Below are 23,951 nucleotides of genomic sequence, written 5' to 3' on the forward strand. Positions count from 1 at the left end.
CTTGATACATTAATGCAACCTAGTGCATCACACTGGGAAAGAAGACAAACATCTTCATTTTCTTGTCCTTTAGATGATAAAAGTAAGCATCTTTCTCTTCTATAAGGTCAAAAATTTAGGTTCTTATGCCAGAGAGGACTACTAGAAAGTTTAACTGTTTTGAAGACTGAACTATGCAAAGAAGAAATGATATAAAATAGATAAGCCTTTATTATGTTTCAATTAAACATATATAGGGCCTCTACTATATGCAAGTCCTTCATGGAGTAGATATGAAAAATTAATGGTACCTGTACCTAGGGAACTAGTTTCTGGTTTCCTAAGAATGATAATTAGAATATGTCAGAAAAGAATATTTATCACAGTTGCATACAAAGTTCTGTGTGTGTGTGGTTCCTGAATTGGGGATATTGGCAAAGGCTTTGATGGGAGGTAGCATGTGAAGTATACTTTGCAGGATGTAGGGCTTTGACCTTTGGAGAAGCAATGAGAGGTTGGACTGGGCAGAGGTGCCAGCATGAATAAAGGCACACAGGTAGAACAGCTTGGAACACATTGAAGAGGAGTGAATAATCCATTCTTACTGGGATCTGGGGTACATAGAGCTTTAAGACATTTAAAGTACCTTCCTATGAGAAAAAGGCTAGCAGAAAGTTAAAACAACTGAGGTTCCATTTAAATGACCCTGACAGAATTAACAGAATATTGTTAGGAAGAGGAGGAAAGGAAACAAGGAGGAGAAGTTGATAGTATGGAAGCAAGATGCCCTTCCTCCAAATAAGCATGCCTATATTTATGTCTTATCCTGAAAACCTCACTGAAAAGAATGATGAGAGAGGGGGATTTTCAGTTATGTATTGGCCTGAGTGAGCCATAATGTTTCTGGAAGAGGAGATGGTAATTGTCATAGATAAGGAATGACCTAAGCAGGCAGCTTTGGGTCTCCTGGCAAATATAAATTTAACTGACATGATGACAGAAATAGATCTATCCAAAAATGAAAATGGAAGTGAATCTCAGAAAAATTACATTATTAAAAATTAAAAGGTGAACTAATGTTCTGCTGCCTCTTCCTCCATTTTTCCACTCTCATCCTTCTTCCTGCACAAATGAGTCCAAAAGTCATTACACAGTCCAAGAAAGGAGGATGTCTTTGGTAGGGGTGTGGAGTCATGGTGGTCAAGAGGTGAAAGGAGGGCATCTAGGTAAGAGGTCAGCCTGGTGCTAGTGTCAGAACTCAAGAAGGGTGAGAAAGGCATCTGCATAGAGGGTAAACTAATTGGGATGGAGGAGGGTGTCCCCATAAGAAGGGGGATACCAATGTAATATGATGAGCAGAGTGAGAACAGAGTCCCTGTAGAGGGGCAGCCTGGTGCCAGGTGTTGAAGCTCAAGGGACAGGGAAGGGGAGTGGAGTTAGTGTGAGTATAGAAATCCAGGTGGGTGAGAGGGGCATCCATGAAGGAAGGCCATCTGGCACAGGTCTGAGAGTCAGATTAGGGAAAGGAAGGTGACCATGTAGGCTTCCTTATCCCGGTGGTCCATCTTGGGGCTTTGGAGCCCAAGTGAGATGTAGAAGGTATCTGGGTGGAGTTGCAGCCCAATGCAGGGAGAAGAGCATGTCTACATTGGGAGAAAGGAGCAATCACAGGATGTTGTTTATGTGCAGAAGGATTGATTAAACAAGTAGAAATACTCAGGATAATGAGAGTCAGGTTTCTCACTGGTAGAGATGGTAGTGAAATACATGAAAAGTGAAAAACTGGAATGGATTAGTTGGTGTTAGATTGGAATTAGAGGTATCAGTGTGAACTCATGATTTTGAATATGTATACATACAGAAAGAGATATAGATGCAAATGTGTGTTTATGTAAACATACATAAATACATATACACACACATACACATGTAGTTGCATATATATATACATGTATTTCATGTAGTCCCTAACTCCATCCACTGAAAGAGCCTGAGGACAATGACACCTCAATAGCAATGAGCACACCTAATGCTGAGATCTTGGTTTCTAAATGCCATTCTCCACCAAAGGGAACCAGAGCTCCTTGAAGAAATGGCTGATTCTGAGGCTGCGGCAGGGAAAGTATAAAATAAGCTTGGACTGTCTAGGGCAGCAAGCAAGGCAGGAAAAAGGAACAGTGGAGATATGTCAAAAGGATAAAGGAGCGAACTTGAAGGGCTCCCACTGGTCAAATGTGGAACAGTTTGAGTATCAAAAAAAATGACAGTATAGGTAAGTCTATGGATGACAGAGTCAATATGGATGTAAATAAAAGAATAAATAGGAAATTTAATGAAGAATGGGATGTTTACATAGCCTAAAAGTACTTCTCTATTAAATACTTAATTATAAAGGGGAAAAAGAGTGGCTTTACAGAGGAAAAGCCTGGCAGACACCATCTTAATCACTTCCTCAGTGATGGGACAAATCACAATCATGTGCCAGCTATAGTATGCAATGACAAGAATGTGGCATGACCCCTCTAATAGTTCTGCCAGTGATGCATAACCTGAAGGTAAACCTCAGACAAACCCAAAATGAAGGATATTCTAAAAAAATAAATAAATTAAAAAAAAAAAAGGCTTGTAATCTTAAAGAGAGTCCAGGTCATGAAAGAAAAGGAAAGCACTAGGCAAATTTTCAAGACTGAAGAAGATTAAAGAGACAGGATTCTGGACAGGAGACAGTAATTTCTGAGATAGTAATTTCTAGACAGGATCCTTTCCCTCTAAGAAGGACATTATTGGGAAAGGGGGTGCAGTCAGTTAATTGTCTAACTTTTGGTTTCAACTCCGGTCACAATCTCAGGGTCGTGAGATCAAGCCCCTTATAGGGCTCTGTTCTGAGTGTGGAGCCTGCTTAAGATGCTCTCTCTCTCTCCCTCTGCACCTCCCCAACCCCCTGTTCATGTACACATACTCTCTCTCTAAAGCAAAAGAAGAAGAACAACAATAACTACATTATTGGGACCACTAACAAAATTTGAATGAGTTCTGAGGATTAGACAGTAACATAGATCAATGTTAAATTCCTGATTTTGGTAGTTCTCCTGAGCTTATCTAGATGAAGGTTCTCCTTAGGAACACACTGGAAGTATTTGGAATGACAGGGCATTTTCACAATTTAGGCTCCACAGGAAGAAGACTCTGAGTCAGAGTTTAGCATCCAGGATGTTTATTAGGGAGTGCTTTCAGTATTGACACCTGTGGAAGGGAAGAGACGGAAACAGGTTTGGACGGGAGGAAAAGCAAGCTATGTATAAGGGAGGCCCAGCAGCCTCAATTAACCCCATGAGGAGCTCTGGAGCTGAAGTGGCCCTTTATGATTGTCCCACACCAGGCTGAAAAGGCTGGGCTTTAAATTTAGGCCTTGATCAGGCCTGGGCTGTTTCCCAAGGGGCGTGAGCTTTGAGGAAGCAGCTCTCCACCCCAGTAGGAGCTGGTAAGTGAAGGCTGTCTGCTGACAGTTCTCCAAGTAGCCTGGACAAGAAGTCTTTTTTTTTTTTTTAATAATTTTTATTTATTTATGATAGTCACAGAGAGAGAGAGAGAGAGGCAGAGACAGAAGCAGGCTCCATGCACCGGGAGCCCGACGTGGGATTCGATCCGGGGTCTCCAGGATCGCGCCCTGGGCCAAAGGCAGGCGCTAAACCGCTGCGCCACCCAGGGATCCCTGGACAAGAAGTCTTGCAAAAGGAAATCTCAGTGGCTCATCTCCATGTTCATTCACTGTTACGCTCTGGTTACATTCCCTTTGTTACTTCATCATTTTTGTTGAGGAGTAGCTTCTCCGGGTTTCTGATAAGCCTCTCCCTCTGGGAAAACTTAGAAGAGGAAGGCTTGTAGGACAAGGCTATAGCCCTCTGCTGCTACTGGTCTCAGGGAGTTACAGGATTTTTCCTTTAGTGCCTGAGGTTCTTGGTCATGCCGCTCTGAAGAATGAAGAGGTAGATCAGATGAAGAGTGGTGGGCAGCAAAGCAAAGTTTATTGAGTGATAGTAAAGTTTATTTTCTTATTTTTATTATTTTTTAAAGACTTCACTTATTTATTAGAGAGAGAGAGAGAGAGAGCAAAAGCAGGGGAAAGGGGCAGAGGGAGAGGGAGAAGCATACTCCCTGCTAAGCAGAGAGCCTGATGCGGGGCTCCATCCCAGGACCCTGGGATCATGACCAGAGCTGAAGGCAGATGCCTAACTGACTGAGCCACCTAGGCACCCCAGTAAAGTTTACTGAATGATAGGGTACAAAACTCCCAAAGTGAGAGGGGACCTTAGAGGGCTGCCAATGGAGTTTCTACATCTAGGGGTTTTTATGGGCTTGTGGATGGGCTGTTTTCATCTGATTAATGCTCCATGCATCTGTCATCCAATCAGGTTTTTGTCATTTATCTATCACATGGGAAAGAGTGGAGGGCTCCTTCCAGGGTGGAAGGAAATTCTCTTAAAGGTGTTTTCCTCTTAGGGTGGGGACCCTTGTCCCTGCCTGCCTTTCATCAATATCCTTCCCTATCCTTATTGTATAACAGCAAACCTAACTCCTGATGATGACCAGGATAAATACTCCCCGCCAAGATTGTTCCTCTACTTACAGCCCTCTTGTTCCTGAATGCTAGGAGCCCAAAGTGCCCAGGCAGCAGTTGTAGCTAGTAAATCAAAGTGACTTTTGCTGTCCCATCTGGTAGAACTATTCCTTTTTTTAGGAACCAGGTCCTCTGACCCTGTGGAGTCCAGAATAGCAGGAACAGGAAGCATAAGTTCCCCAAGGGGCCATTGGAAGTGATGATAAGCAGGACCACTCCTACTTCCATATTTTGCCTCATAGACTCACATTTCTTCCTGTTGGGTACACAGCACCATATGAAGATCTTTTATTCAGTAGGTTTAATGTATCCTGGAAGATGCCAGTCAGAGCATTTCATCTGAGCTAGTACTTCAGCTGTGCCTTCAGCAAGGCATTCCAATGCTCCATCAGGCCAGAGGTTTCGGAGCGTTGCAATAAGTGATAGGACCAGTAGATAACAGTGTCATAGTTTCACTCTCACACCTTTTTTTGCTGTAAGTTGGGTTCCTTGGTCTAATTCAATGTTATGGGAGGTCTTCTGCTGGTGGAGAAAACATTGTGTTAGCCCAGGGAAATGCCCAAAGGTGAGACATTTAAACCCTCACCCCAAGTATATATTTATCCTGTCATGATGGATTACTGGCCCTTTCAAGGTAGAAATGTCCCGAAGTAGTAAACTTGCCACCAATTGTCTAGTTGGTCTCCTTGAAGAATGGTGCTCTATCAAGAGCTCAGGATCAATCTTTTGCTGTCAGATTGAACATCTGGCAGTGGCAATAGCTACATGAGTCCTGATAAGTACGAACCCATGCTATTGGCCCAGAATAACCTCAATCTTTGTCACTGTGGCCACTTAATTCACGTATCCATTGTGCCAGTTATGGTGTGGTCAGTGACAGAAGCAGAATCAACTGGTTGAGTCATTTTACACATGTGGGATTTATATTTGCCCATCTGCCATTTTGCTTTCTTTCATATATGCCATGTCTGTTTTGTTCCTTTATTACTATATTATTGCCTTCTTTCATGCTAAAAAGATATTTCTCAATATACCATTTTAATTCCTTTGTCATTTCTCTATTTATTTAGTGCATATGTATCTATCTTTTGAGTTATTTTTTTAGTGGTTGCTTGGGGTATTACTAACATCTTAATTTATAACAACCCAGTTCAGATTAATCCCAACTTATTTATTTTTAAGATTTTATTTATTTATTTATTAATGAGAGATACAGAGAGAGAGAGAGAGAGAGAGAGAGTAGAGACATAGGCAGAGGGAGAAGTAGGCTTCATGCAGGAAGCCGGATGTGGGACTCGATCCAGGGACTCCAGGATCATGCCCTGAGCCAAAGGCAGATGCTCAACTGCAGAGCCACCCAGGCATCCCAGATTAATCCCAATTTAATTTCCATAGTATATAAGGACTTTGCTCCCAAATATTCCATTCCTTTCACCCTTTTTGTTTTCTTTTGCTTATACAGACTGAGTAGCACCCTCATTGGCTGCCCATCTATTTTTCAGCAAGTGATACCATGTTTTATTAACTATTTCCATAACTCTCTGTAGGTCAGGTACTCATGGTTGCTACTTTGATCTTGCCACTCATTATCATAATTGCATCCACATGATTTCTGATAGTTGCGTGATGCCATCTGGCTCAATTATTTCTGGGTTATATTTCCTCCATTGCTAATGAAGAGCTCAGTTTTACAACAGCTTCCCCTACCATAAGGTCCAGCCTTAAAAAAAAAGCCACCACTAGACTTCACAGTGATTCTGGTGTTATTTACCAACACATTCTTTTTCCTTTGGTGGACACTACTCCAGATCCTTCTGTGGAACAGTCGTCTGGTGGGTTTTCTGATCTTACATAATATATGCACACCAGCACTCACACTTCCCTAAACCCTTTTTCAAAATTGAGATAACATGAACATACATAAAATTCTCCATTTTGAAGTACACAACAGTGGTTTTTAGTATGTTCACAAGGTTGTACAGCCACTACAATAATCAGTTTTAGAATATTTCATCACACCAAAACGTAACACCGTGCCAGTTAGCAATCAATCCTCATTGTCCCCTACTGACAGCCCCTGGCAACCACTCATTTACTCTATGTCACTATGGATTTGCCTCTTTTGACATGTCTTATGAATAGAATCATAAATGTGGCCTTTTATGTCTGCCTGCTTCCACTTAGCATAATGTTTTCAAAGTTTATCCATGTTGTAGCATGGATATACTACATGCTACTATATACATGCTACTATATACATGTAGTATATAAATATACTACATTTATACTACTTATAAAAAAGGAGTCCCTCCTTTTTTATAACTGAATAGTATTCCATAGTATAGATATAGCATGTTTTATTTATCTCTTCATCAGTTGATGGACATTTGGGTTGTTTCCATCTTTTAGCTATTATAAATAATGTTGCTATAGATTTTTGTATACAAGTTTTTGTGGGGACATATGTTTTAATTCTCTTGAGTATACCTAGGGGTGGAATTCCTGGGCTAAATAGTAACTTTATGTTTAACTATTTCAGCAGTTGTCACTGTTTTCTCAACTTGCTGCATCATTCTACATTTCTACTAGCAACATATGATGGCTTCAATTTCCCCACATCCTCACCAACATTTGTTATTTTCCATTTTTTAAATTATAGTCATTCTTTTGGGACTGAGTGGTGTCTCACTGTGGGTTTTTAAAAAGAATTTATTATTATTTATTTATTTATTTATTTGAGAGCTCACCTGCATGCAAGCAGGGGGAGGGGCAGAGGGAGAAGGAGAGAGAGAGAATCCCAAGCAGACCTGGTGCCAAGAAGAGCCTGATATGGGGTTTGATCCCAGGACATTGAGATCATGACCTGAACCCAAATCAAGATTTGGATGTTCAACTGACTGAGCCACTCACATCTTCTCACTGTGGTTTTGATTTACATTTAATTAAAGACCACTGAGGTTGAAGAACATATTTTCATGTGCTTCTTGTCCATTTGTGTATCTTCTTTGGAGAGATCCCTATTAAAATTCTTTCCCTAACACAGATGTAGGGAAATGATGGGACACCTGCACCCCAATGTTCATAGCAGTAATGTCCACAATAGCCAAAGTGTGGAAGGAGCCACAATGTCCTTTGACAGATGCATGGATAAAAAAGATGTGGTACATATATACACTGGAATATGACTCAGCCATCAGAAAGGATGAATACCTATTATTTACATCATTATGGATGGAACTGGAGGGTATTATGCTGAGCGAAATTAGTAAATTGGAGAAGGACAATCATCATATGGTTTCACTCATATGTGGAATATAAGAAATAGTGAAAGGGACCATAACGGAAGGAGGGAAAAACTGAGTGAGGAAAAATTAGAGAGGAAGACAAACCATGAGAGACTCCTGACTTTGGGAAACAAAGGGTTACAGAAGGGGAGGTGGGTGGGAGTATGAGGTAACTGGATGACAGGGATGAAGGAAGGCACATGATATGATGAGCACTGGGTGCTATATATTGGTAAATTGAATTTAAAAAAGGAATTGGGTTATTTCTCTTATTATTGAGTAAAGATATAGTTATACAGATATATATTCTGGATATTAGACTCTTATCAGATATATGATTTGCAAATAATTTCTCTTATTCTGTAGACTGTCTTTTCACTTTCTTGATGATATTCTTTGAAGCACAAAGGCTTTTAATTTTGATGAAATCCAAATTACCTATTTTTCTTTGGTTGGCTATGTTTTTGATGCCATGTCAATGAAACTGTTCCTAATCCAAGATCACAGTTACTTAATTTTTTCTAGAATTTTATTAATTTAGGTCTATAATTCATCTTGAGTCAACTTTTGTTTACTGTGTGAGATAAAAGCCCAACCACATTCTTTTGCATAGGGATATCTAGTTGCCCAAAACAATTTGTTAAAAAAAACTATTCTTTCCTCAAGAATAGTTTTGGAACTCTTGTTGAAAATCTGTTGCAGGGACGCTTGCGTGGCTCAGTGGTTGAGCGTCTGCCTTTGGCTCAAGGCATAATCCCAGGACTCTGGGATCGAGTCCCGCATCAGGCTTCCTGCATGAAGCCTGCTTCTCCCTCTGCCTGTGTCTCTGCCTCTCTCTCTCTCTGTCTCTCATGAATGAATGAATGAATGAATGAATGAATGAATGAATAAATAAATAAATAAATCTTAAAAAAAAAAAGAAAATCTGTTGCATATAAACATATAGGCTTGTTTGTGGACTCAATTCTATTCTCTTGAGCTGTATGGCTTATCTTTATGCCAACTGTTTGTAGTAAGTTTTGAAACTAAAAATTGAGTCCTCTACTTTGTTCTTTCTGAAGACTGTTTTAGCTCTTCAGGATCTGCTTGTTCATTTCAGCAAAAAAGCCAGCAGAATTTTGAAAGGGATTGCATTGAATCTATAGATCAATTTGGAGAATATTGCCATTTTAACAACAGCAAGTCTTCCAATAAATGAACTTGGAATATCTTTTCATTTACTTAGGTTTTCTTTAATTTCTTTCAACAATGTTTAATCTTCAGCGTATAGGTTTTATTAAATTTACCCCTCCCTCTTTCCCTCCCCTTTTTTTTTTAAACTTCAGTGTAGAAGTCTTGTTATTAAATTCACTCCTAGGTGTTTTATTATTTTTAAATTTCTTTTAACATTTTATTTTTATTTTTTTTAAGATTTTTTTTATTTATTCATAGACACACACACACACACACACACACACACACACACACACAGAGGCAGAGACACAGGCAGAGGGAGAAGCAGGCTCCATGCAGGGAGCCTGACATGGGACTCGATCCTGGGTCTCCAGGATCACGCCCAGGGCTGCAGGCGGTGCTAAACCGCTGCGCCACTGGGGCTGCCTTTCTTTTAACATTTTAATCCTTTCCTCTACCACCTGCCAAAACATTTATGGTATTTTGACTTCACCTAGCATGGGCCATCACTTTTACCATGTTTCAAAGAAGCCATCTTTTTTTAAAATTAATTTATTTATTAATGAGAGACGGGGGGGGGGGGCAGAGGCACAGGAAGAGGGAGAAGCAGCCTCCATGCAGGGAGCCCAAAGTGGGACTCAATCCCAGGTCTCCAGGATCAGGCCCTGGGCCGAAGGCGATGCTAAACCGCTGAGCCACCCAGGCTGCCCAAAGAAGCCATCTTAATAGCAAGTTTGCACCATTTCCTGGAGGCTTTATCAGGGTGTGAATTTTGTGCTTTGGGAGAGCACACTCAAATTGCTATCTAATCTCATGTTCTATCCCCCCTTAATCAAGTGTTCCCCTACCTCCTGCAGTCTGTGCTGGTTAGATCTTTTTGCTCCTTTGAGGTCTGGTTTCTTGCTTCCCTTATCATGCCTAGCATGCCCCCAGCTGGGTTATGCTGTCCTTTAACCCTAGTTATAGATTTAGTGAATAGGAGGATAGGTAGGGGCAGGTCCTGAGGGGTTACATGTTGTCTTGCTGAGAGGCCTTGGCATTGTTTCGAGCAAAGGGAATGTGTGGGGAAAGGAAGGGAACTCACTTTTGCAGACTCAGGGTCAATGAAAATCTGGGAACTCAAGATTTTGGGGAGTACCCACTCAGATGTACCCATTCCATGTGCCAGGGCCTTATTTTTTCCCAACCACAGTGCTGTCTCTAGCATAGGTGACCTTGTTTAGTTGGTAGATTAACCTTTGAAGCTTGGCTACATGATGATTTAGCTCGATCTGGTCCTCAACTTTCTCTGTCATTCTACTGCAGGTTAGGAGAGCCTCTTGCTATGAAAGAGACCTTCCAGCTCTCACGCTTGGCTTTCAGCTGACTGCTAGTCAGTGTATCAGCTTTTTTATTTCTTTGCCTGAAGTTTTAATGGAGCTAAACAATAACCATTCAATCCCCTTATAGTTACTCTTTCCTCCACATAGTACACCAGCTAATACATTCTCTTTCACTGGTATACTATCCCAGTTCACCACTATTGAAAGTCTTAATAACTGGACTACTACCTTGTGGCAGGGACTATCTGTACTCCATCTATCACCAATGGCGAGGTTCTCCTACTAGCTGAGTGGTGATCAACATCCAAAACTCCATTTTATTATTTGCTTTCTCAGACCTCTCCTGGCTCCATTTGCAGTGGTTTGGGTTTCCTAGGAAGCAGACTCTGAGGTGGACTTGAGTGTTCAGGATAATTATTAGGGAGAGCTCTTGGGATCAACATCTGTGGATGGGAGGGGAAGCAAACAGGATTGGGCAGAGGTAGAAGTTGATCTGAGATGCAGGTTGATAGCCTCAGCTACCCCCACTGGGAGCTCTTGAGTGGAAATGGCCTACTAAGAGGTCTTGAACGACATAAAAATAGCCAGTCCTTTCTATCCTTGCCATGATCAGTCACTGAATTTGGGCCACCTGGGAAAGGGGCATCTCCTTGGGCAAGGTGGCCCTCTGCAGATGAAGCAAACCCTGAAGGAAATGACAGCTGACAGCTGTGTGCTGACCATAGCCCTCACAGCAGGGCAACAAGTCCTTCCTTGAAGGGCATCTAATCCATGCATCTTAATGTCTGCCACAGATACCATGTCAGGTTACTCTCAAATTGTCCGGGTCAGGAAAAAAAAACATTATGCATACAACTTTTCTGTAAGTTTAAAATACAAATATATATATATATATATATATTTTTTTTAAGATTTTATTTATTTATTCATGAGAGACACAGAGAGAGAGGCAGAGACACAGGCAGAGGGAGAAGCAGGCTCCTTGCAGGGAGCCCAATGTGGGACTCCATCCCGGGTCTCCAGGATCACACCCTGGGCTGCAGGCGGTGCTAAACCGCTGTGTCACCGGGGCTGCCTACAAATATATTTTTTTTAATGAACATACTTATATAAATTAAATATGACTAAAGAAATACCTAAAAAAGAACCTCTTATTGCTGAAACAAAGAAAGAGGAATAACCAATTAACCTAAATAAAAACATAACAACAAAAATAAAAACAAAAACAAAAACAAGAAAGGGGAGTGATGTTGAAAGACAAAAATTCATTTGAATGAGTAAAACACGGATCACCAGAAAAGCTGGTGGGAAATAAGGCTGAAAGGCAAGTTGAGGCTTCATCCTTGCTGACACAACATACCTGGGAGTAGGGCAAGAACATAAAATGCCTGTTTCACCACAGCTAGCCTGGCCTTTAATTTCACCTCACCTCTTCTGAGTAGGTAAAGTATTTTCCAGATTACCTTCAATAGTTACTGTTTCCTATTTTCCTCTTCCCTTTGTTCCCTCCCTCTTCAAGGCCATCATGGAACTTGGAATGGTGAGATGTGTCTTTGCTCAGCTTCCCCAAACTGAAATGAAAATTATTTTTAGGATGAATCTCTGAGTCACAGAGGGAGGAGGGAAAGAACCATTTTAATCTCTTCCTTTCCCCTCCTTCATAACCTGCTGTACAGCTAAATCATTCTAAAATTTTGTCTTTTTGCCCTCTTCCCAACAATCATTTGCCTTTTCTTTTTTCTTTGGAAACAGTATCTATCAATCTTCATCAGAAGCTTCTAATATGGAGGAGATTTGTCTTTGCTGAATGGACCACAGGCTAAATTAAAGGAGATTGCCCTAAGCTACTTTCGTGTAAGTAAATTTATTGATTGTAATACTGATGGGATCTGAGGGGTTGTATATAGTTACTCCTCATTTCATTCTTTCACTGTACCTTCTGCTGCACCTCTGCTGGGCTTTCCCTTCTGTCTCTCCTAACATGAGTAGTAGAAGGCATTCTTGCTTTCTGTGGGGAGATGCAGGCACAGATTGTGTTCTGGCCATCTACCTTTGCAGCAACATGCTTGAACATGTCTCATGTTTCAGTATTTGACCACATTTCTTTGAGAGAGAAATAAGCATGGAAACGGTGAACGTTGCACTTTTTAAGAAGTTTCTGCTAACATACACACACAAAAAACCAATGATTAAAAAAAAACCCTTATCCAATTAAGTTACCAAGAAAGTGGGGAGAAAGTTCTATCTTAGCATCTGTGGAATGAATTGAATGAAAAAAGAAAGAGCTGGCTTAACTTCAGGAGACCATGCTTTAAGCCCGGCAAGCTTCTGGATGAAAATATGAATAACACCCCTTACTTACGCAGTTGGTCAGCATTTTCAGAGTGTTCTCACACACACTGTCTCAGGTGATCCTTGGAACAATACTGCAGGCATTATTGATACCATTAAAAAATAATTAAAGTATTTGCCTGAAGCCCAACAACTAATAAATGGCAGAACTAGGGCCAGTACCCAGGTCTGCTCTCTACTATTGGTGTCAGGAGTCTTCTGATTTCAGAGTGGAGCCCTCAAGAATAGCTGTTGGGGGACTTGTCTGATTTAAAACTTTCAGGGACTGCTTGGAAGCAGGCTCATAAAAAAAAAAAAAAAAAAAAAAAAAGTCACTGGGCTGTGATGTCCTTAAGATCTCCAGAGTAGTAAATACCAAGCAGATAGATCTAAATTGAAGAAAAGATAAATTGCATGAAGCTATGTGAGTGGACAGAAGCATGGCAAATGAGTTTCATTCTGCACTAATTTTGGATAATGTATTTAGGATTGTCTGAAGCATACTTAAAAGAAGATGAGCTTGGAGCTATGTTTTATTTCAAGAAAAAGAACCACGAAGGGCACCTGGCTGGCTCAGTCAGTAGAGCCTGCAACTCTTGATCTCAGGGTCATGAGTTTGAACCCCACATTGGGCGTGGAGCTTACTTAAAAAAAAAAAAAGAAAGAAAATTACAGGTTATTGTTAATGGTTTCTTAAGGTCATATAAAAATGTTGGTCTTGTTGCTAAGAATGTGGAAAATAAAACTGAAAGCATAGTTTTATCCTGCATTTGACAAAATTATAATGAAGCTATACCCAGAATCATGCACTGAATTCTGCCTCAAAGGTTGAAAGAAAAGAGCCTAATAGATACATGAGGTCATAGTAAAGGACAACTAAAATAATCAAAAATATTCCCAAGAAGAAAGTTACTTTAAAAAAAAAAAAAAAAAGAAAGTTACTTTTAAAAAAGTATTAAATAAGTGGATATTTGGAGGAAATCCTTAGCTTTCTAAAGTTTATGTCATAGAGAGCAATTACAATGTTCAAAAACATTTCATTTTCAACAAACATTTATCAAGAAATCATTATATTCAGGCCCTACACTCAATGCTAAAGTTTACAATGAATAAAACACAGAAATTCACAACCATTGCCAGAGAATACCAGACTGGATGGATCTTTAGTCCAAATGAGCACAGCTTTTGTTCTATTCTTAGTGGATTAGCATTCAGTTTTTGTACACAGTCTCTTGGGTTTGGTAGGTGTGTGCCGGTTGCCAGAAACCAATCAACCCTGGTGAACCTGCAGTCAAGTTCTTCGAGCTACAGATCTGAAGGTTTGGATTCCTCATACCATCGAGAGTTTAAAGTGAAGATATTTCATTAATTCATTCATTCATAGACAGTGTGCCATAGGTGAGCAAGGGGAGGGGCAGAGGAAGATTTATCTTAATCTTAGAATCTTACGCAGGCTTCACACTTAAGGAGCCCTATGTCACGATCCTGAGATCATGACCAGAGCCAAAATCAAGAGTCAGATGCTTAATTGACTGAGCCACCCAGGCGCCCTATGAAGTTATTACTTTTAATAATCTTCTCATTAATGTTTGGTTGTTTACCTGGTTTTACAGACAGCATCCTTCTCTGTGGTTAGCATTTGTGAGCTAGGAAGGTACATACAGCCCCTGCATGACCAAGATATATTCCCAAAAGTTGACTTCTAACTTAGTTGTTTGAAACTGAAAATGCATTTTCCCCCAGAGAAACAATGTGATAAACCTGGCTTAGGTTCCCAGGCCCACTTCTAGGAGCCCATTAGCACATATGCAACTCTATGAGAGGATGAGAACTGTGACCACAACATTGTTTCTATGGGGAAAATGTGCCCCAGGAGCACAACAAGATCTTCCTTCCTCCCGGACTTCCAACCTCCATGAGTAATGAAGCCTGGGTGTTTACTACAGGAAATACAGCTCCTAGTGTGGGTGGCTGGGCTCTGCATCAGCCTTATCCACTGGGCAGAGATAGTCTCTCACCTCTCCTGCCCTAAGCCTGACAGTGAGGGGAGTCGGGAAAGGTGGTGGTGGTGGTATCTTTCCCCAACTGATTTTTTTTAGAATAGGGCTCTTGGGATTCCACTGAGGGGTTCACAGCCAGATACATAATTTCTGGGGCCCCTTCTTCAAAAAGGAAAAAAAATGTAGCTAAAGGTACTAAAACAGAAAGCTTTTTTTTTTTTCCTTTCTTCTGGTCTCTCTCTCTCAACTTGTCCTAGTGTTTTCTTTTTAAATAGACAACTATTTGATATCATTCCAAGAATTAGCATGCATTTCATAATTAATTTTTATATTGTACAATGCCTCCTTGAAATATAAGAGCATTTAACTCCCCCGTGAAATCACCAAAATGACGCAATTTGTTTTTTTTTGTTTTTTTTTGTTTTTTTAAAAGATTTTATTTATTTATTCATGAGAGACAGAGAGAGAGACACACACACAGGCAGGCTCCATGCAAGGAGCCTGATGTGGGACTCCATCCCGGTCTCCAGGATCACGCCCTGGGCCAAAGGCGGCGCTAAACCGCTAACCTGCTAAGCCACTTGGGCTGCCCACAATTTCTGTTTTGTAGTTCATATATGTATATGTTTTCTTCTTACCAGAGCAGGGGGAACACTGCAGAAAAGTAACTTAACCATTATTATTTCACTTCCTGATACACACACATTCCACCAATACTGTCTGCCTTTGCTTTACTGAGGAGTGAAAAAGGACTGAAAGGAAATGAAAATGTTTTCAGCATAAGTAGTTGGCTAATGCAGGGAAGAAACACAAGAAAGAAAGAATACGATAGGATTCCTTATTTTTGTGTGTGTGCTTCTTAGAATGCTATTGCCTTCTTTCTGAGTTCAAAGCAAGTTCTGGTTTCAATGGAAAGCAAGGTCTTTTAGAGCTATCAGCACTACTCAGCTGTAAGCATAACACACCTTGAACTTAATTGCTTGGTTTTGCTGCACACCATCCAGCATGTTGTGCATCTACCAGAATTCTGTGCTCACAGGGCCCTGAGAATGCTATTTGTGAATGGGTCGGCGAGGAACAGCGGATGTGCATATTGTGTCTTCTCTTGCTCACACGCACATTCCATTGTCTCATCAACTGCACTATGAAACATGAGTTCAAAGATAAAATTATTAGGAATTTAAACCAAGCATCGAGTCTTTCTGAATATGGGGTCCTGTATAATGCTCTGAGTATGGGAACGGGGCGGGTGGCTGTGACAGCCTAGAGTTGGGCATTTACAAAGATAGAGCTACCCAGGGTGCACAGATGGATCTTAGACCTTCTGAGGGCCTGGGCATTTTTTCCTTCAGGATACCACACCTAGGGTATTGTTAGAGACTGTGATGGCTTTAGTCAAAACCCCAGAGGTGGACGCTGACCTCTAAAGGATGATGACATTTTCAGAAAAGGGTGTTCTAGTAGTGGCAACTACTGGGTGGCAAAATATTAGTCAAATAGAAGGTGAGAGGATTGTGGAAGGCAGACTTACTAAACCATATTAGAAACTAGTTGATAACTTAAGTACTCAGAATCATCAATGTAAACAAATCTTCTGCACAAGTTTACTTAGAGTTACAGATAGTGATTACCTTCTTCTCCAAGTGTCAGATAGCTTGTCTCTTTTGGAGCGCAAAAGGGAAGGGAATGACCTTGTATAGTGAAAGCTGCTTTGTCCCCACAGTTCAAAATATTTATCACTCCCTGTGGATAGGCTGAAGGACATCATATCTATTCTTTCCTTTTATTTACAGTGATCATGTGTCAGAAGCCTGGGCTGTTCTCAAAATTACTCCAATAGGTATTTCCCAGTACATTTAAGTGTTAAGTTACATAACCATTATTCAAGACGTGTACAGATTTTTGTTTCTGAAAGCAATTTTATTACACAAAAAGCCTGGCTTTGTCTAAAAAATTTAAGTAGCTTACTGCAGCTTTTCTACAAAATCCCATTTATCATAGCCTGAGAGAATGATATGATGTTTATATAAAGTGTTTACCTGTAATAGGCTACTTGGTGGGAATTTGATAAATGATACCATTACCATTCTCCCAAGGGTCAAGCTCTTTGTTGTCCCATCAAGTTAAATGTGGGATCTCTGCCTTTCATTTATAGGTGTCTCCCACTGCAAAAAAGCATTGAACTGATCTCTCTTAATGAACTTTACATACAACTTCAATTGATTTTGACTGAAAACATTCTCTTCATCATCTATTTATTTATTTAGATTTTATTTATTTAGATTTTATTTATTTATTCATGAGAGACAGAGAGAAAGAGAGAGAGAGGCAGAGACATAGGCAGAGGGAGAAGCAGGCTCCCTGTGAAGAGTTGGATGTGGGACTCGATTCCAGGACCCCGGGATCATGACCTGAGCCGAAGGTAGATGCTCAACTACTGAGCCAGAGCCACCCAGGCATCCCCATCATCTTTTTAAATTTAAATTTATTGTGCAGCCTGGATAGCTCGGTGGTTTAGCGCTGCCTTCAGCCCAGGGCCTGATCCTGGAGACCAGGGATTGAGTCCCACGTGAGGCTCCTTGCATGGAGCCTGCTTCTCCCTCTGCCTGTGTCTCTGCCTCTCTCTCTGTGTGTGTGTCTCTCATGAATAAATAAATCTTTAAAAAAAATAAATTTAAATTTATTTACTTGAGAGACAGCACATGCACGGGGTGGGGGAGGGGCGGAGGGAGGGAACCATTATAAACAGACTCCCTGCTGAGAATGAAGCTAGATGTGGAGCTCCATCTCATGACCCATGAGATCATGACCTCTGCTGAAACCAAGATTGGATACTTAACTGAGTCACTCAGGTGCCCCCTCCATAATTTTTTTAAAAGATTATTTTAGAGAGAGAGAGACAGATCAAGAGCATGCTTGTGCATGTGCACAGGGGAAGGAACAAAGAGAGAGAATCTCAGGTAGACTCCCTGTTTAGCTCAGAGCTGGATGCAGGACCTGATCCCACAATCCATGAGACCATGACCTGAACTGAAACCAAGAGTTGGCTGCCTAACCAAGCCATTTATGAAGAGGGACTTCACCAGGGACTTGGAAAGGAAAGAATAGATATGATGTTCCTGGTGAAGTCCCTCTTCATAATTTTTAAATGCAGTTGATGCTCATTATTCACAAATTCTGTGTGCAAATTTGAACACTTGTTTCAATTTATTTGTCCCAAAGAGTATGTGCTGTAAACTAGATGTCAATCCATTAAGAACACAAGAAAAGCAAAATCGGCAGTCATCATTTTCAGTCATTTATGGACATGCACAGAGTGGTGAAAAATTAGTTGCCCTATGTGTGTGATCCCATTGAGGTTGAACAAGGCTGTACTCTGCCTTCTTGTCCTAACTCTCATGCTATAAACAAGTGTCTCTTCCATGGTCTCTTTAGTGCCATGTGTTTTGCATTTTTTTTCTTCTTTGTTGTGATTTAGCTGTTTAGAATGGCCTCCAAGCATAATACTGATGTGCTGGCGAGTGTCCCTTAGTGTAAGAAAGGTGTGATATGCCTTCTAGAGAAAATATGTTAGATAATCCTCATTTAATATGAGTTATAGTGCTTTTGGCAACAAGTTAAATGTTAACAAATCAACATATATATTAAATTAGGTGTCTTTAAACAGAAATACCCATAAAACAAAATTATATATTGACTGATTGACACAAATGTTGTGGCCAGAGGCTTGCAGGAACCTAATCCTGTATTTCCCCCAGGAGCAATGGCTCAGCAGTCACTAATTCAGTGTTCTTGGTGACTTTATAGAACAAAGCCACTATGAACAAAGAATCAACTGTACATTGGCAATGAACTTCTTCAATGGAAAGTTATTTACAAATCAAATTACAATATGTTCTTTTAGAAACCATGTCTAAGAGAGCAATCATTTTAAATAAAGAGTATAAACATAGGGATCCCTGGGTGGCGCAGCGGTTTGGCGCCTGCCTTTGGCCCAGGGTGCAATCCTGGAGACCCAGGATCGAATCCCACATCGGGCTCCCGGTGCATGGGGCCTGCTTCTCCCTCTGCCTGTGTCTCTGCCTCTCTCTCTCTCTGTGACTATCATAAATTAAAAAAAAAGAAAAAAAAAAAAGAAAAGAAAAGAGTATAAACATAGACACATAAAAGCTTTAAGTTAGAGAAGACCTTGGATGTTATCACCTCTCTGCAGGCCCCTTGACCTCCCATTAATTCCTTTTATAGCATCCCTGACAGGTGGCCATTGTTTTCTGATTGAATGCTTCCAGTGATGTGGAGCTCACTTCACCAGGAAGTCCTGTCTACTGTGGCTCAGTTCCAATATTCAAAACTGTCCTTTCTTATGCTGAGCCAAGATCTTCCTCTTGGAAGTTGCCCTCCTGATGGTTTAGATCTGAACTCCAGAGCAACATGGAATAAATCTACTTGCTCCTTGTAAGAACCCTTTATCAGATCTCTTTCCTGCAGGTTAAGTAGACTCAATTCTCTTCAGAGTATAAGATTTCCACACTATTCCTGGATGTCTTTTCCAAATGAATCCTAATTTGTTATGTATGGTAGCACTTTTTATGTGGTACCTATATTGCAACACATAAGTTCAGAAATCCTGAGCTCAACAGCACAGGTCTGGTACCCCTGTGCCTTGACTGCTGTTTTACTTTAACACAGTTTACATTATGTTAGTTTTTTATTGGTTGCTTGCACTGCATGAGTATCTGTAACTTACTGTCACAATAGCAGGTCAAGCTGAATCTCCCAAATCGTAGCCCTTTTCAAATGATCTCTCTGAACAAAGATACAACACTTACTATAGTAAGATACTGTAGTTACATTTAACATTAATGTCATCTCTTATTTTTTTTTAAAGATTTATTTATTTATTCATGATAGAGAGAAAGAGAGAGAGAGGCAGAGATACAGGAGGAGGGAGAAGCAGGCTCCATGCCGGGAGCCCGACGTGGGACTCGATCCCAGGACTCCAGGATCACGCCCTGGGCCAAAGGCAGGCGCTAAACCGCTGAGCCACCCAGGGATCCCCTAATGTCATCTCTTAAAAAAACAACAACAACAACATGATTTTGAGTAATTCAGTCATCTATAATTTGATTTGAGTTCTTAAATTTGGTATCCTAACTCAAAACATTGACAAAAATATTACTCAGGACTGGCCAAAAGGGAAAAAAAAATCTGTATTGCTTTTTTTTGAGAACTTAAGACCTCAAGAATTATATCACTCCATTATTCAGCACTGTTTGAATTAACCTCTCTGTAACAATATAAAGTCATATCTCTTCATCTCATCCAGAAGGTGTCTTGACTTTTTTACTTGTTCAGTAATGTAATAATTCTATCAAGAAAGGAAGTGGTATTTCTCTTTTTTAAAAAAGATTTTATTTATTTATTTGAAAGAGACAGAGAGCTCAAGCAGGGGAAGGGGCAGAAGAAGAGGGAGAGGGACAAGCAGATTCCCTGCCTAGTGTGGAGACTCCTGCTGGGCTTGATCCCAGGACCCTGAGATCATGACCTGAGCTGAAGTCAGACACTCAACCGACTGAGCTACTCATATGCCCCAGGAAGTGGTATTTTTTGGTAATGATTTACTTGAAAACAATCCACGACTCCTATTAACAGTTACATTTTCCCTAACACATTGTGTTCAATGATTTATACTGTAAAATTTCCAGGGACTGGCATCAAGCTTAGCAGTCTGTATTTTTAAAATCTGTTTTTCTCTGCACCTTGCAAATAACGATATTTACAATTATCTTAACAGGAAGATAGTAATCAAACTGTAAAAAGATAAAACAAGGGGATCCCTGGGTGGCGCAGCGGTTTAGCACCTGCCTTTGGCCCAGGGCGCGATCCTGGAGACCTGGGATCGAATCCCACATTGGGCTCCTGGTGCATGGAGCCTGCTTCTCCCTCTGCCTGTGTCTCTGCCTCTCTCTCTGTGACTATCATAAATTAAAAAAAAAAACAAACAAGATAAAACAAGTAGCCTAATGAGGAAATTTAAACTCAAGCAAGTGAAGTGGGAGCTACTAGGTGACTCCAGAATCACCCCATGATCATCTAAGCATTCAGCGAGACCAGCTGGTTTTGCCCCAAGAATATCACTTGTATTGTCATCCCTTTCCTATGCTCACTAGAGACGCATTCTCTCCCTTTCTTTTTCTCTCATGCTTAAACCAGAGTTTGGATTGGGTTTTCCATCACTTTGACAGAATTCTGATTTACTCAGGATAGGGCAGCTCTTAGAGGACACCAGAGTATTGTTATCAGATTAAGGATGCAGAGCAGAAAAAAACAATGGATTCTCCTACCCTCTCCCTGTCTCCAATTGCTTGTTCATCTAACCTCCCTTTCCCCTATATGCCAGAATCATCAGTCTGAAATACCAGTTATATCATCTCAATGCATCTCTTACTGCCTTTAGCATAAATCCAAATGTTTTGGCATCCAATCAAGGCCTTCTCAGTCTGGTGCTAACCTGCTTTTATCTCCCTAGGCCTTGTCCAATTTCTTCCATTTCCAAAGTGTGCCTGGCACATTCATGCTTTTGTGTGTCATGTGGGACTTGAAATCAAGACCCTGGGATTAAGACCTGAGCTAAGATCAAGAGTCAGATGCTTAACTGACTGAGCCATCCAAGTGCTCTGTCTTTGTACGTTCTGCTCTCTCATTCAGAAATTCCTTTCCTGATCCTTCCGGATGGAATCAAGCCCAGCTCAGATATTTTTTCTTTCAGTTGAATCTTTCTTGATGTTCTCATTAATTGTTCTTTCCAATAAGAGCAGATAAGTTCCATTCCTGCTCTGAAAGCACTCATCTCATGCTACTTTATGGAGTATATCCAACTCCACTTTATGGAGTTGATCCTCTCCTGCATTACTCCACTATAAAAGTGGCTTTCAGAGTCTTTTAACAATAGCATAGTTTGTAGCAATAATGGGTGATAAGTAGAAATACATTTTACATTGTTACCCACTTGGCACATTTGTATATACCTTATTTCCTCAGTTTTAAGAACTACTTCTTCTATGTTACTATTTCTGAAAGCAGGATGTAGCAATAGAGTATCATTTTGATAAGAGTTTTCACTTTTTTTTGTTTTCTCTTTAACAGTACACAAAATAATGATGTCTCATAATTAATGACATTTCAGATTTGCTGAAACATAGTACATAATGGAAACAAAAGTTTCACAAAACAGTATTTACCCTTTATTGTGGACAATGCTCTCTAGTTTTTTGCTCTATTTCATTAAGAAAAAAAAAATGCAGGTCATAATCCACCAAAATGAGTTCACTATTCACTACTGGATCCTAACCTGTAGTTTGGAAAAACTACCGAGAATTGAAAGTACTGCCACACAATAGGATTAAGAACGAAGATTGACTACATTAGCATGACTTTACAACTCCACCGTTTGCATAAACATGACTTTAATTCCAAGAAATTCTTGCCCAAGAAAATGAAATTGCAAATAACTTAATTGCAGTTTCAGGAACTTCCTCAAAGTCTATTTATTTGAACAACAGACTCCTGACTAACGTAGCCTTCAACAGGGTAAACAGCCTGCTCCTCAACATGATTACTCTTGGGTTTATCTTTATTTATTTATTTATTTATTTTTTTATGATAGTCACAGAGAGGGGGGGGGCGGGGCAGAGACACAGGCAGAGGGAGAAGCAGGCTCCATGCACCGGGAGCCCGACGTGGGATCCGATCCCAGGTCTCCAGGATCGCGCCCTGGGCCAAAGGCAGGCGCCAAACCGCTCCGCCACCCAGGGATCCCTACTCTTGGGTTTATTATCAAACTCTTTACTCTTCTAGGCTTGCTTCAAAACTCTTCCCTCTCCGTAATCACCTTAAGTGATTATATCACAAATTTGGTCCAATCTCAATCATGCTTTCAGTGAAGGACTAGTCTTAAATCAGATTGCCCTGAATCTTATAACTATTCTACACTTGACCTCCCTCTTTGAGGTGCTACAGAGACTCTTGTCAACACAGTGGTGTCACTTGCTGTTTTAAGCAATAAACATAGCTTTGTTTGACCAAGTTTCCTTTGGTGGTCTCTGCTGGAAATCAGGAACTGATACTACATTATAAGCTCTCAAGGGAAAAAGCAGTATTTATTTTCCTCCTACCTCCTCCTGATGATGAACATTGATGGACAAGGAAGGAAAGATGTCTTAGGAATCAGAGTATTCTATAGCAGGGGCAGGAGGGATGTATAGTTGGGTCACAGGTAAGGAGCTCTTGTTGCAGAGAGGCTGCATCCACAAACTAGGAATGCTGCAGTTGGACCCGGCATCCCCTTTCTCTTGTTTTTATCTGCTCACCATCTCCTCTTCATACCTGGTACTCGGATGGTATTGTTTTAAATATAAAAAAATAGAAAACTTTCAAGTTCCATCCCAACCACTTAACTTGAAGTTACTATGTAATCTTTAAAGTGGTCATATGCCTCAAGCTTGAAGCTTGAAGATATGCTAATAATGGATAAGGGATGGTCAAACGTTTGGTTCTCATCAGAAACGATTAAGTCATTGAAAAAAATATGCTGACCCGCGTCTCTAATTTAATACCTATATAAATTTCCCGTAAACACTGGAAAGGCACCTTGGACCTAATAAGCCGTGGTAAATAAGTTTGCTTTCATCCAAGTGGTCCCAAGAAGGCATCAATCCACATTCTCCACCGCATCTCACAGTACACCCCTTCCCAAATTCTTTGATTCAGGCCTAGTCCCAGAGCTCAGCAATAAGCCAGGTGTTCTCCTCCTTCCTGCTTTTGCTCTCACAGTTCCCTCCGCAAGAACACCCTCCCCCTCGCCTCCTCCGGTTATTATATGGGCGCCTTCTGAAGAGCTGAAAGGTCACCCGTGGCGACCTCACTTAGAAGCCTTCCTCCGTATCCTCAGGCAGAATTAATGACCCTCTTAGCATCTGGCCTCTAACAGCGTTTGCCTTGTACTTCGGCTGTTGCCTTCTAGCCAATCCATCTTCAGGCCCAGCCTTTCTTGTTCCCAGCCCATCCCTGGGCTCCTGGACGAAGGCTCGTTCCTCTTGGGGCGCCCAGGGGCTTGCCCGCCTTAGGCGCGCGGGAAACGCCCCCAAGGAGGCTGGTCGCTTTGCGCAGTAGTGCTGGGGCCAAGGCAGGGCAAAGAGGGCCCCTGGGCCCACCTCCCCGCCAGCCGCCAGCCCCCAGCCCCCAG

At 40.9% G+C, this 23,951-nt stretch overlaps 1 long non-coding RNA gene across 2 annotated transcripts; it reads right to left on the reverse strand.

Moving 5' to 3' along the window:
* Positions 1 to 3,580: 3,580 nt before the first annotated feature.
* Positions 3,581 to 23,931, reverse strand: LOC111093291. 2 transcript variants are annotated; one of them, XR_005381663.1, is made up of 5 exons: positions 22,882 to 23,931; positions 12,313 to 12,479; positions 11,840 to 11,947; positions 4,846 to 5,116; positions 3,581 to 3,950 (listed from the first exon to the last, which is right to left on the reverse strand). It is a non-coding gene; the product is annotated as an uncharacterized LOC111093291 (long non-coding RNA). The 2 variants fall into 2 exon arrangements; XR_005381664.1 differs by having other exon boundaries at positions 4,846 to 5,119.
* Positions 23,932 to 23,951: the final 20 nt, after the last annotated feature.

Source organism: Canis lupus, chromosome 30 (genome assembly GCF_011100685.1).
Source record: "Canis lupus familiaris isolate Mischka breed German Shepherd chromosome 30, alternate assembly UU_Cfam_GSD_1.0, whole genome shotgun sequence".
Lineage (NCBI taxonomy): Eukaryota > Metazoa > Chordata > Mammalia > Carnivora > Canidae > Canis > Canis lupus.